This window comes from Lagopus muta, chromosome 3, assembly GCF_023343835.1.
Source record: "Lagopus muta isolate bLagMut1 chromosome 3, bLagMut1 primary, whole genome shotgun sequence".
Lineage (NCBI taxonomy): Eukaryota > Metazoa > Chordata > Aves > Galliformes > Phasianidae > Lagopus > Lagopus muta.
The window spans coordinates 50,699,850-50,713,590 of NC_064435.1; positions in this window are offsets into that span (position 1 = coordinate 50,699,850).

Sequence of the window (13,741 nt, forward strand, 5' to 3'; positions counted from 1 at the left end):
CGCCGGGCGGGGGCGGGTCGGGGCGGGAGAGGGTATGCGGGGGGGCCGGGCGGTGTTGGGGCGGTCCGAGAGGTTCTCGGCAGGTACGGGGCGGCTGTGGGAAGGGAGACAGAACTCGAGGAGTGGAATCGTTTTGGCCGCGGTTCTCCGTATAAATTAGACGTTTTAAAGAATAGGGTTCTGAGTCGCCGCCTTTGATGTTGCACTCTGCGCGTTTTCCCGTAGAATCACAGCACTTCGTGAGTTGGAAGTAACCCACAAGGACCATCGAATCCAACTCCCATCTATACACAGAGCACCCAAAATCCTAACCCTGTGCCTGAGAGCAGCGTCCAAACGCTCCTTGAATTCTGGCACTTGGGGCCATGACCACTGTGCAGCCCGTTCCATGCCCACCGCCCTGTGCTGCAGCACCTGTCCCTCACCCCCAGCCGCCCTCCCCTCACACAGCTCCATGCCGTTCCCTCGGGCCCTGTCGCTGTCACACAGAGCAGAGCTCAGCGCTGCCCCTCCGCTTCCTGTGAGGAGCTGCAGCCACCGTCAGGCCTCCCCTCAGCTCCTCTGTTCTGGGCTGAGCAAACACAGGGACCTCAGTCACCCAAAGTCTTACGTCCTGGTCATGCAAATGCATGTTCTTAAGAGTTGTACATGTTGACAACTTGTGCCTGAGTTTGAATGCGGGGCTTTATTTTATACAGCCCACTGCTCACAAACATCGTATTTTCTAGTTTTTGTTTGCATCCGTGGGCTCAGCTGTAGTGTCCCATGACAAGGAATTTTTAACAAATTGGAAAAATTTGAGAAAATCAACGTAACTGAGTTTTGAATGGCTTAAGCTGAAGTGTTTACACGCTGAGTGATTAAAAAGAAATACAAACAACAATGACTCTTTCCAGCTCCCTTGAGAAGGAAGAATAAATTTAATCTTCCTTGCTTATACTGAGAGGAAGCTGAGACAGAAACAAGTAGTGGTGAGTCAGAATGCGAACTCTGGTTCTTTGGATTCTCAGAGTTACACTTGTTCCTTCAAAGAAATGTTTTTCAGGTCAGAAGGGACAGCTTCCAGAGCACCTGGTGGTGGTCTTCACAAGGCTATAGTGGGTGTATATCTGGTCAATGACCTGGTGAGAGATGCATAAAGGAAATAACCTCCTTCACGAAACAGGGGCCCCGGAATGCAAGTAAAGCTGGCTATGGCTGTGAAAATGCCCTTCCTCACTGTTTCTTGCTCATCTTCAACCCATTCCTGTAGCTGCTACAGAAGTGTTTGTCAGCCATGTGTATGAAGGAACAATTCATGCTGTAGACCTAATGCAATTGGAAAAATTTTTTGTGTACTTGACTGTTTTTAAGAGAGGATCAAGATAAACCCTGGACAATTAATTTTGCTGCCTGTAACAATCTGATAGTGGCTGAGACATCAAAGTAGATTTTCTTTACCTGCAGGTTCTGAAAGGGGAAACAGATCCAGTGGTGGTAACTCAGAAAACAGGTGATGTTCACTTAGATGCAGTACAAGCATCTGCATTTATGAGTCTTGAGGACTCTCAAAGCACATCATGTATATGCGTGCTGGTTGCCTCTGCTAACAGAAGATTTTGCCAGAATGATGAGTGAGATAATGCTGGGCTGTCAACCAGTAATACCAGGACATGAGTACATGGTAACACATGGTGCTGGAACAGGCTGCCCAGAGAAAATGTGAAGGTGTTCAAAGTCAGGATGCATGGGACCCAGGGCACTCTGATCTACTGTCTGATTTGGTGGGTGGCAACCCTGCCCACAGCAGAGGGGTTGAAATTACATGATCTTTGAGGTCCCTTCCAACTCAAGCCATTCGATGATTCTATGACATGTGGAAGGTAGTGCACATAGGAAAGTGAGCCACCCCATGGGTGGGCTGAGCAGTGGATGGCTTTAGGAAGGTCTTTCCTATTGAGAAGCAGCCAGCTCGAAGAGTCTTGCTTGTTTGGCAGCTGTGTAGGAAGGCTCTCTTAATGTAAGCCCTCTGCTAATGCTAGTTGTTAGGTGTATGACCCTTCAAAGCCCTGTTCCTGTAGGTGCCTCGATGTATCTAGCCTACCACCTCACCTGAGGAAGCAGCAAGTCAGGAGATAACATAAATGTCCACCCAGGATGTAAGAGGTAGCCAATGCCACTGTGAACAGTAATAAAAAGTGAGCAGTTTTGAACTATAATTATATCAAAACAGCAACATCTTGAAGGGGAGGCTTTTTTCCTGTGAACATAACCTATTCTGCCATCTTTAAATCAAGCAACAAAATGATGTGCAGGATGAGCCTGCGAAAAATCATCTGTCCAAGAAGTGTGAAGTGTCCCTGGGAAGGGACATCCCCTCCGGCAGCATCACAGCTTCTCATAAGCAGAAAGGGGAATAACTTTACTGCTCAACCAGCCAACTTTGTAAATTAGGCCCCGCTTGTGATTTACTATCAGCACGGCTTCAGATGTGGTAATGAAATGAAATGAAATCAATACCCAGTGGGCCCAGGCACAGCAGAACTTTCCAAAAACAACACAGACTATACTTTGTCTTTTACTCGCCTTTTTTATTTTCTGATATTTTAAGGACATGGGATTTTTCAAACTGATGCACAATATTTTCTTGATAGTGTGCCCAGCTTACTCCTACTTGTTTCATTACTGTGCCCCTGTTCTGCATTTACTGTTGGTGTAACAGGAAGCAGTGACAAATAACAGCTCCTTGCACTTTGATCTAAGCAGCATGTCACATCCATGCCCATTAAAAATTATATTAACCAATCCAACCATGACTTTGTGAACTTGGGCTCCTGGGGTAGGGTCTGTGCTTAATTTGAGTATAAAGTAATATTGTTTACAAAGACATCTCAGCCATACTGACAGTTGGACTAAACGAAGGTCTTAAAGGTCTTTTCTAATCTTAATGATTCTGTGATTCTATATTCTCAAAAATAAAGTAGGGGCAAAAGCTTGTAAAGGAGGAAGTCAGCAGAAAATGGGCAGAAAGTGGTCATTTAGGAAACTAACCTGATGGAAAATGTACTTTGGGGCTGAGGCTCTCTACAAAAGTATTAAAATAGAAAGAAAACTAATTTGTCAGGTTTGTTGCATGACACTTAAAAGACTTAGGCATATCAGCATGGCACTTGTCTAACTAAGGTGCAGGCTGATTAGCTGACAGCTAATGCCAGTCTTCTGGTAAAAGACATTTAAAGGAGAGACATGATGAAAAAGAGTGGAGGCCACGAGCATATGGGATGCTTTATTCTATGGAGAGAAATGAAATGGGGTAGCATCCTTTCACTCTGTAATGCTTTGGCAGTGCCACAGCTGTGATTAGCTGATGGCTAGATTACTTTTTTTCAAAGGACAGTACGTTCTTTTGAATGTAGCAAAGCGGTGGGATGTGAAGATTTATTGGAAAAGAGTGGAGTGACTGGTTCACAAGAAGTCAGAAGTCTGTGAGCTTTCTGTTAGTGGATTGTTCATGACAAGTTCATCAGAACAAGTGAAGATTTGGAGAGAGGTTTTGCTACATGCCCAGCTGAAGTTGAAGTTCACAGGTTCAGCCTACAGTTTGTCTGATCCAGGCTAGATGTGGTGCTGGGTGGCCTGGTCTACTGCTTGGCAACCCTGCCTGTGGCAGGGGAGTTGAAACTAGATTATCTTTGAGGTCCTTTTTAGCCCAGGCTATTCTATGAGTCTATGATTCTATGATACATAGAAGTACACTATATGACATCTTATTTTGGCTTCAGCTATTTGAGGGAGAAGTTGAACTGTTCTACAGTGTAAAACAGTTTGTTTCTTCATTCAAGCTGGACTGAAGAACCTGTATTTTGTGGGATTTAGCAGACTCTATCAGTTACTGCATCTATTATTTTTGTGTTTTTGAATATGTATAACTTGTTTCTTTTTTTCTCTTCCATTCTTTGTTAACAAAAAGAACCAAAAAGAACTGACAGAGCCTTTGCAGTATTTACTAAACATTTGGTCACAGAGTTGTGCAGAGTGTTTCACCTTTCCCCTTTGGCTGCTTGATCTTCAGTGGAGCCTGTGGAACGTAACAATTATTTTAAAGGACACCAAGTCTGTTTTTAGTTTCCTGTGCCTGTGGTGATGCTCACCCGCAAACTGTGGCTCTCAGGGCGAGACTCATCTGTGAGGTAGTGCAGGTTGCCTCAGAGGTCTGTGCTCTGTTGCTCCTCCTTGTTTAGGTAGGCACAGTGCCTGAGAGGTGCACTTTGGGAATGATTTTGTTTTAGTCTTATAAGGCACACTGAAGGTCTGTTAGCTAGAAATAGGCACAGTAAATGCAGTCCAGACAGTGAAAATGAAGGTCTTGTGGCCTTCATAGACTTTTTTTCCTCCTTTTTAAACATACATTTTTAATTTTTTAGATACATGCAGAGACATGCACTTACTCACATGCACACCATACAAAACTCGTGTGCTAGAAGAGGCTTGCTTGAGAGAGCACCGGTTTCACAAAAATCACAAAAATGTGGCTCTCTGAAGCAGGTTTTTTTTTCTTTTCAGTTTTCATAGAGCAGTTTGAAAAGTGGATGGTAATAAGAATGTGAAAAAAAAAAACCAACACAACATGAAGAGCAGACCCTGCAGAGCTCAGGCAACATGAGAGAGGGAAATCAAAGAAAGAAGTAAAGGACTCAGACATGCTCCCTTCTTCATATCTTCACTTGTTCTTGGCACTTCAAATGTGCTTGTGATTGGATTGCTCAGAGCACAGACAGTTTTGTGGGACTCTTCCTGCAGCCAGAGCCTTGGGGCTTGCTGCAGCTCCAGTGAACCCAGTATGAGTCTTTCCATTGCCTGGGCTGAGAGCTGGATCCTGCCCTAGAGAAGGCTGCTGGCAGTGCCAACTGGAACAGCTAATGCTTGCGTGCTGGCAGTATTCATCTGGAAGCAAGGAAAATGGGGGCTGAAGGTATTTCTTAATCGCATTTATGCTCTAGAAGCCATCCTTGCTCTCCCCAGCACTGCTGATTTCATTCATTCATGGCATTCAAATGTCACAAAAACGAGTGTGGTAAAAATGCCTTTGTACACACTATGTGTTCTATTGTTCTCACAGTGGCTTTCTGATGTTGTGACTTGAAAAAAAAAAAAAAAGAAAAAGAAAAGCAATGACCAAACCAACCAATTGAAAATTTGTTACGGTCTGGACAAAAATGCTCTCCATATATCTTCTTGCTCTGCAGAGTTGTGCAACTGATTGGAGCAGTGGCTGTTTCCATTTCTGAAGACAAAAGAAAACTTCTGGAAAAATTTAAATACAAGTAGAGCGTTGTTCATTACTGCTTATATTTTCTCAGAATAAAATTAAGCTTTTCTTTTGATTAAAATGGAAAGAAAATGAAAGTTCTGGCAATTTTTTATACACTATCCAAAGAAACAGATTTAATTTCCATACTGAAAAATGGATTAATGTGACTCGCCAGGCTTACATGAGACTTTCAAGTAACAGCTAGCTCCTGTATAGCACCTGGGATACACTTTCTTAGTTTATATTCTCCTTATAGTTCTTTTGTAGCCAATGCTTCTCTGGGTTAATAAAAAGCCATTTGGGAAATGGGATTTCCATTCCTTGTAGAGCATTTCCCATGGTCTTCCTTTCCACATGGCAGAGAAAAGACACACAGAGAAAAAAGGAGTGGGAACTCAAACCAGCTCCAGGCAGCCTCATGGTCCTGAGCACTGCATGGAGGGACCAGGTGGGAGATTTTCTTTCATGGTTTAGTTCAGGACTTGCATTTAGTGATGGGTCTCTTGCAACATGTCCTAGATGCACAAATGGACAAACTCGAGTTTGAAGTACAACCTTGTCTCAGAATTCCCCTGGGTTTTCCTAGTGGCCCTTTGGCTAGCAGGCATTTTTTCCTTTGCTCATTATAAAGCTGACTTTTGCTCATATTTCAAACTAAATTTTATATTTACGATCCTGGCTCATGTATATTCAAGCACAAGTGTATTTTTTTTCCAAAGCTCCCCCCAGTGTGGGGCAAAGCGGTGTCTTTTGGTAAAAGAAGCACCTCCATGCACTTTCAAGTCATGACATCACCAAGGTTTGTCACAGCCACTGAGGGCATTGTCTTCAAGAAAACGTAGAAGCATGTTCTCCCAAGTCATTCAAAAATAAGGAGAAGGAAAAAAATGAAATGACTGGAGGTGTTGGAGAGTTACCATTTCTAGCTGGTGTGCCTGGCTGGTTGTGCAACACTCGTGTGAGCTGTTTGCTTTCCCAGACCTCAGTTTCCCCATCTGTGAAAGACATGTATGAGTCTGTGGAGAGCTGCATAGACTAAAAGTAATGCATATACAGTATGAAGTATAACTGAGTGGGAGTTCACCTACAGGTAGAAAGGCATTAATATGGTTTAATAAGTAAGGTAAATACATTTTCTCAGGATATTCCCCGTCAACTGCAGTAAGTTTTGAATTCCTTCCATCATTTCCATCTACTTATCGATGTAAAATGTATGTTATATACATATTTATATGAGCAGCATATGAACATAAATAGTACTTACATATGAGTAAAATGTCTATTTTATATACATATAAAATCTTTGAAACATCTGGATAGTGCATTATCCAAGTGCGCGCTCTTTAAGCCTTTGAGCAGCCAGCCGGATTGCTGACTGCCTGAATTAAACTTCTCCAACAAGTTTGTCTGCAGCTGCAAGGTGTTCTCAAGGCTATTTAAGAGCTGCCAGGTTCTGTAGGAAAACCGCTTATCTGCTGAGAAAATACTACCAGCAGCATCTTGGAGAGCAGTGGGCTAAATTACAGTTGTGGATAATAAAAACAAAAGAGGAGGAGAGGAGAGGAGAGGAGAGGAGAGGAGAGGAGAGGAGAGGAGAGGAGAGGAGAGGAGAGGAGAGGAGAGGAGAGGAGAGGAGAGGAGAGGAGAGGAGAGGAGAGGAGAGGAGAGGAGAGGAGAGGAGAGGAGAGGAGAGGAGAGGAGAGGAGAGGAGAGGAGAGGAGAGGAGAGGACATCAGCTGGCTGAATTCTGGCCAGTTTCTTTGGTCTTCCATTTCTGTACTTGGTACAAGAATGGAGAGGATAAGAGCTGGTGACAAAACCAAGGAGGCATAAAATGTCCCTCTGTTTTCAATGCTGTTTAGGCTCCAGAAAATAGCTAGTGAGTAACCCTCCAGAGTAACAGAGCTATTCCATCAACTTTTGTGTCTGTCTATTGCAGGCAACTGCAGCAGACAAGTCCTATGTCCCCTCCTGCAATTTTTATTTTTTTTTTAGTATAGACAACATTGCTTGGGCCAACTTTTCTCAGCAGTGCAGCAAATTCCATAACATGGATACTTGCTTAATGTGAGTTACCCCCTCCAACTGTGCCACCTGCAGTCTGGCACATGGATGCTGCCTGGATATGGTAGCTTCTTCTTCAGCCTCCTTGCAGCCTCCTGGCAGCCTCTGAGCAGCTAGGAACAGGCAGCTGTGGAGGATTATGGAAAACGCCTGGCAAAACAGACAAATTCACACCTCCATTGCCTTGTGCAGTGAGGGGCTGTCTGCGCGTGTGATGCTTGAGGAGGAAAATGGAGCAAAGATGTGGCCTGCAAATGAGGTGAGGAATGCTGACCCTCGCACTGTGCTTCCTCTGACACAACACACATGCACATGAATAAACGCTCGTGCACAAGTGACCTGGGGTGCTGTTTTTCCCATCAGAATAATCACAGCTCCTTCAATTATAACCACACTTGTGTGCTGCTCACTCCTGGCAGATAATCCAGCGATCTTAAAGCTATCAAGCTACTAAAAATATCCCCTTCAGCTGCTGTTTAATTACTGAACTGTTCCCCATTGTGTTAGAGAAAGGAAAAGTACATTTGATAGTAATTTTCTTGAGTGAGGAAGGCTACACACAAAGCTCTCTGCTTCTCATGCAAGTGTGATAAACTCTGAGAGATTTTTTTGAGGGAATGCTTTGTGTAGGGTTCCTCTGTTGTGAATTGAGGGGCAGATGGCTTTTTCACTTTTACATTTAATCTTCCAGAGCTTGAGAAAGCTGATACAGAGCACTGGCTGTATCAATAGCTCTGTACTGATGTGTGAAGGGAGACAAATTTTCTTCCTCTGAGCCTCACTTTATATGAAATAGGAGTAAAGTGGCTCCAATGAATTGAGCTGTTTGGAAGGAAGAGAAGTGGGTGAAATTCAGATTCCTTGAGTCAAATTGAGGTATATGTGCAAGGTATGCCCTATGAATTTTCATTTTCCTGGGTGGAGAGTACAGAGGGATGCAAGCAGTGGATGCTCATTAATTTTTCACTCCCAGAGTGCAAAACAGTGATTTTTTTTAGCCACTGACTATTTTTATTCCTGTATATTTTGACCATAGTGGCACAGCTAAGAAATCTTCTGATGGTGCCACAGCTGAGTGTGAAGGGCCCTCTGCAGTATGTTGTATGGCTCACAGACTCACCTCCCTTGAACATCAAGATTGGGAAATCAAGAACTCCAGAGAACTGCAATTTGATTGCTTACAGGCTTTCTTGGTCAGCCGTTACCAAACTGTAATGACTCATTTTATTCCTGTCTGACATGAGTCTACAGTCACTTCTGAGCTCCCCAAATATTCTGCTCGCTTATCCTTGGTTTTGGACATCTTGACGGCAAAAGAGTTTACTCTGAGGAGCTGTATATTCCTTATTTGCAGGTGAAATTTCCTAGGTACATGCACTGGGAATGCTTTATGGTATGATAGGCAAGATAACTTGTATCCCAGGAGCCAGAGATGCACAGCAGATCTTAAATTAAAGATAGTAATTAGCCTGCTTTTTACCAGCCCTAGTGGTGATGATGGAAATACTGTCCCTTTATTTTCTCTTTTGATTTCCAAGCACACCATTGCAACTACATATGTAGTTCCAGGTTTTGTCCAGCGGTATGGCTCAGTAGCTTCCTATGGCAGCTGGTGGGAGTTTCACCTTTGGTTTCAACAGAAGTGGAATGGGTTGTAGGGCTAGTAACAAATCCTTTATAGTTTGGTTTGCAAGCAAGTGCAAACAACTGAAAGAAATGTCTTAATAAAGGTAATTTACATGTTGAAACTTACATTGCGTAAATGTGCCATTAATATCATTAATATCTTCCTGGAGATAAGATGCAACAAACTTCTTTGAAGATGAATTGCTCAACTCATCCCTGGCGTGACTTCAGTGGAATCTCACCCACTTCTGACAGTGATTTATTTTGTCTGGATCACTTTCCTCTGGGAGTCCAAGATGTCTATCTTTCCAAATCATTGCAATCTAACTTCAGAGAACTCAGAAGCAGGACTCTCAAGTTCCAGTACTAGCTCAGCCATGAACTAGCGTTGTGCTAGTTATCTAATTTAATTTCTGTAGGCCTTATTTAATTGTAAATCTCACAGACATACTTAAATTTCTTTCAAAACTTTTCAGAATCTGACTTTGAAAGGTGTGCTCATGAAAAATTTAAACTACCGCAAATTAAATGCTTCTAAAATAATTTGCAAGTTAAGCAGGACATTTATTCCTACTAAAAGGAAAGTAAAGGAGGAGATGTTCCCTGAGGCTGTCGTAGAAATGTTTGATTATGCCTAGTTTGATGGAATAGCAAAGAAATATTGTTTGCTGGGGATTTTGTTTGAAGCAGAAAGGGAGCCCTGTCCTCAGCTTCCACTGTTGCTGTATTGGTGTTTGCATGTTTGAGAGAGGTCACCTCAACTATGGGCGAAGTGCCAAGGATTCAAGCTTGAGCATGAGATCTGATGGACTATGTTCAAAACATGTTGCATTTGACACAGAATGAAAAAGTCTGTAAAAAACAATAATTTTAGAAAAAATGTGACCATTTTGATCCTTTGTGTTAACACTCAGGATTCTCTAATCCACTTTTATGCCATCTTGATGTTGAGAAAGAGCTGTTTTGGGTATGAACTGGTTCTAAGTATTCATTTTCAAAGGCCTATGATTTAATGCATGTTTTGTGTCTTACCTCCGTAAGGTATGGATAATAATAGTGGGATGGAAGCTTTGAAGGCAGTTTTCCCCTGTTACAACAATAAAGAAAACTTTGTTTTTTTATTTCATGCTGAAAAGACTGCAATTTTAAACACATCAACTTTAGGAGTGGATGGAGCCCTCACTGGTCCTTTGCTTTCATACCTCCAATCTCTTGTCATGGCTTACTGTTATGTTTTAGGAGCTGGGGGTCCTTCTTTCTCTGATGAATAGCGGGTCTGCGACCACGACACAGGGGAGCCCTTGGTCTGGCCTGACCTCTTGCATGACAGCAGCTTTTGATTAACAGACTTCGACACTGAAGTCGAAGAAACCACAATTTAGCTAAACAGTCTCAGACACTCAGACAATTCAAAACACTCATAGGCATAAAAACATTTTATTCTGATGATATAGGGAAGTAACACCCTCAGAGATATGGTGACAGTTAACACTTAGAAAGATGTGCTAACAGGAGAAGTTTTATAAGCTTTTTTATGAAGAAATATTTATCTGCTGATGAGGGGCATTTGGTAAACAGTTGCAGATGAAGAAACACTAAATAGTGTGGGGTAGAGTTTATCATAACAACTATACGATATTCTCCTGGTAGTATTTCTCTCCTGCATATGAATGCTAGTGTTAAAATTCCTTAACTGTTTTAAGTATGTGTCTGTTCATATACGTGTTTGTATATATTATATACATACACATATATATATCTATGCCAAATCCTTTTAAGTATAAACCGTAGATTGTGTCACAAGATTAAACAGCTTGGTTTTGTAAAACTAAAATAAAACATCTGTTTGGAAAGGCCCTGGCATTGTAAGAAATTCTTGCTGCCTGTGTCTGCATTCAGGGAACATTGGCCCACAGAAGTTTTTATAATAATTTCAGCTCAAGTGATCTCATCATATACATTTAGGAACTGAAGCTAAAAGATGTGTTGAACTAGAGCATATGCTCTCCTGAATTGCAGTTGTTGAGCTTGCATGATGTTCCCTGTGGGAAACTTTTTTTTTCCCACTAGTTTATGATTTTCTGAGCTGTCTTAGCCAGGGGTCTCTACTTTAGAGTGAAATTTGTTTTTTCAATGACTTCAGCAAGACGTGCTTTATTCTTCACCATTTCTGTGAAAGGCAAGAGAAAAGGTTTACCTTACCTACCAGAAAACTTTCTCTGTGTACTTAGTGAAGAGGCCTGGGGCTAAAGCAGGGGGAAAAGAGATCTGTCCTTCTTTTACAAGGCAGCTACGCACCTTTAAAAAATGTGAATGAATCCATCTGGGGTATACAAAATTAGTGAACTTTTAAAAAGTAATCAGAACCATTTACCGTGGGTCTCAGAGTCAGGTCTTAGCCGTGGTACTCAGATCTCTGGGCAGTACTGCTCTGTTTGGTTTGCAAGACATCATGGCTTCTTGGGCAGAAGTGATTCCAGACTCAGCTGAGCTGTTCTTGGTTTAGTGGAGGTTATGTTTACCCATCTGTAGCAATCATTTGATGATTGACCAAGGGAAAGCATTTTGCCACTGCCATGCTTTTAGTGCTGTTGGCATGAACATGAAGGTCTAATATGCCCTAATATGTGGCATGAAAGTCTATTCCTTCTCTATGTATCAGACCCTTTCGTGGTACACCTGTGCTTCTTGGATTTCCCATCATTTTGAAAGCTTGTTCTGTGAGTGAGGACAGAGAAATCTGAGGTCTTTTCATTGATATACCATAAGCTGTACCAGAGTAGGGAAATGTGGGCACTGAAAAAAAAAAATGTTTTCACTGTATCTACATGAGTAGAAACAAAAGTGGGATAACAGCAAGTTGCAGTTGTGAAAGGTTTCATGAATCTAGTCCAGGTCATATTGTGCACCATGTGCTGCAGCCTAATCTCAGGCCTTGGGGAGATGGCAAGCTCTGAGCAGCTCCAAGTTTTTGGAGAAGATTTTAGGAATAAAGCTGTTCAGCCAGGTACACACAGCGCTGGGTGCAATGCCCATGGACCAGGTCCTGCATGATCTACATGTACAGATATAGAGAAAACAAAAATGAATGGAAGAATTTGCCCGGAGAAGTTGTGGATGCCCCATCCCTGGAGATGTTCAAGGCCAGGTTGGATGGAACCCTGTGCAACTTGATTTAGCTCCTGATTTAGTGGTTGGCAAACCTGAATGCAACAGGGGGCTGGAACTGGATGATCTCTGAGATCCTTTCCAACCCAAGCCATTCAGTGATTTTATGATTCTATGATTTTAAAAGAGTAGAGACCTAAATGTGTATAGACCAAAGAGTATTGCTCTGCGCATGCAGATGGGGGCCTTTTAGCGTTGTTACACTTCCAAGTAATAGCACCAGTCTTCCAACTCCTGTTCTCTTATCCATACACTCATGTTCTTTCAACCACACAGACTAAACAATCAAAGTACAGAATTGCTGCTTTTTTATTTCAGCCCCCATTTTTTTTTCCCATATGCTTTGTGTTTTGGTTAGGCAAGTGGCTTAGACCTTAGAGACTACTTATTAGCATCCATATGGATGTAATTTAACAGTCTATCTTTTTTCAGTCATACTTTTATTTGAAAATTTTGGAAATAGGGGTGTAATACTAAAAAGAAACAAATACAAAAAAAAAAAGTGTGATTGTAATTTATTGATCGATGTCTTTCGGGAAGGACATACAAATCTGTAAAATGGTAGACCACTGTGAGAAATAAATAAGGCCAATAAAGAATGAGAAAGAAGAACCAGTGAATAACAGCAGGTATCAATGTCCAGCAGCACTAATGCACTGGTTAGATACTATCTACAAAGTTTGGGCATCGGACTTCCACTGGCTTATGATCTTGAACAATGTATGTAGAGCCATCCATATTTGTGTTTGGGTGACATGGCTCGATGCTAACAGCCCTAATATGTGGAATGAAGCGATGTATCCATTTAATTCTTTCAGCTTGAGGTGAATGTCACTAATGCATTGTGTTAAATTAAATTTGATTGAAACATCCTTTGTGCGAACCTTATGGAGTAGGTAAGCATTACCATGTACACACAGGCAAGGGTGAGGCATGCTATGTGTTTTCATGCATACACTCTGCATGTCAGGCAACTAAACTCAGCTTTGGCTGAGGTCTATTTCAAGTGTTTGTGAGGTATGTGGGATTAAAATAGTGAAGTATATACTATTTGCCTTTCTCACTGTCTTTTTGGTGTGCAGGCAGGCAAAGGTGGGAAGCCCTCACAGTGTGCAGACCATAAAACAGGGCATTTGGTGGGGATGCCCCACTGAGGGCTGATGGTCCTTTGCATACAACCACTGGCACTCCTGGGACAGGAACATGTCAGCAGGAGCCAGTATGCCCAGCTCAGCTCTCCCAGAAGCAAGGTCTGGGATTTAACAGTCACTGGAAGAACTGGGCTTGGATTTCTGTTGGGGACACTGAGCAGGGAGCTCATCTGCCTGAAAGACAACTGCTATTCAACCCAACAAAGGCTGTTTTCTGACTGTTTCTGCCGTAGGATATTGTGTAATAGGTGAAGTGAGATGGATTTACATTCAACCCTTTGCCTGATTAAATGGAAAAGACACTTATCATTTAAGATTCATTTTAAGCACTTTTTTTTTGTTGTTGTTTAACAACTTTGTTCACTCATCATTTTTTCAAGTGGAGTTTATAGGAGTAAAAAAACATTGATTGTGTTTTTTCTCCCTTTTTATGACCATTTTC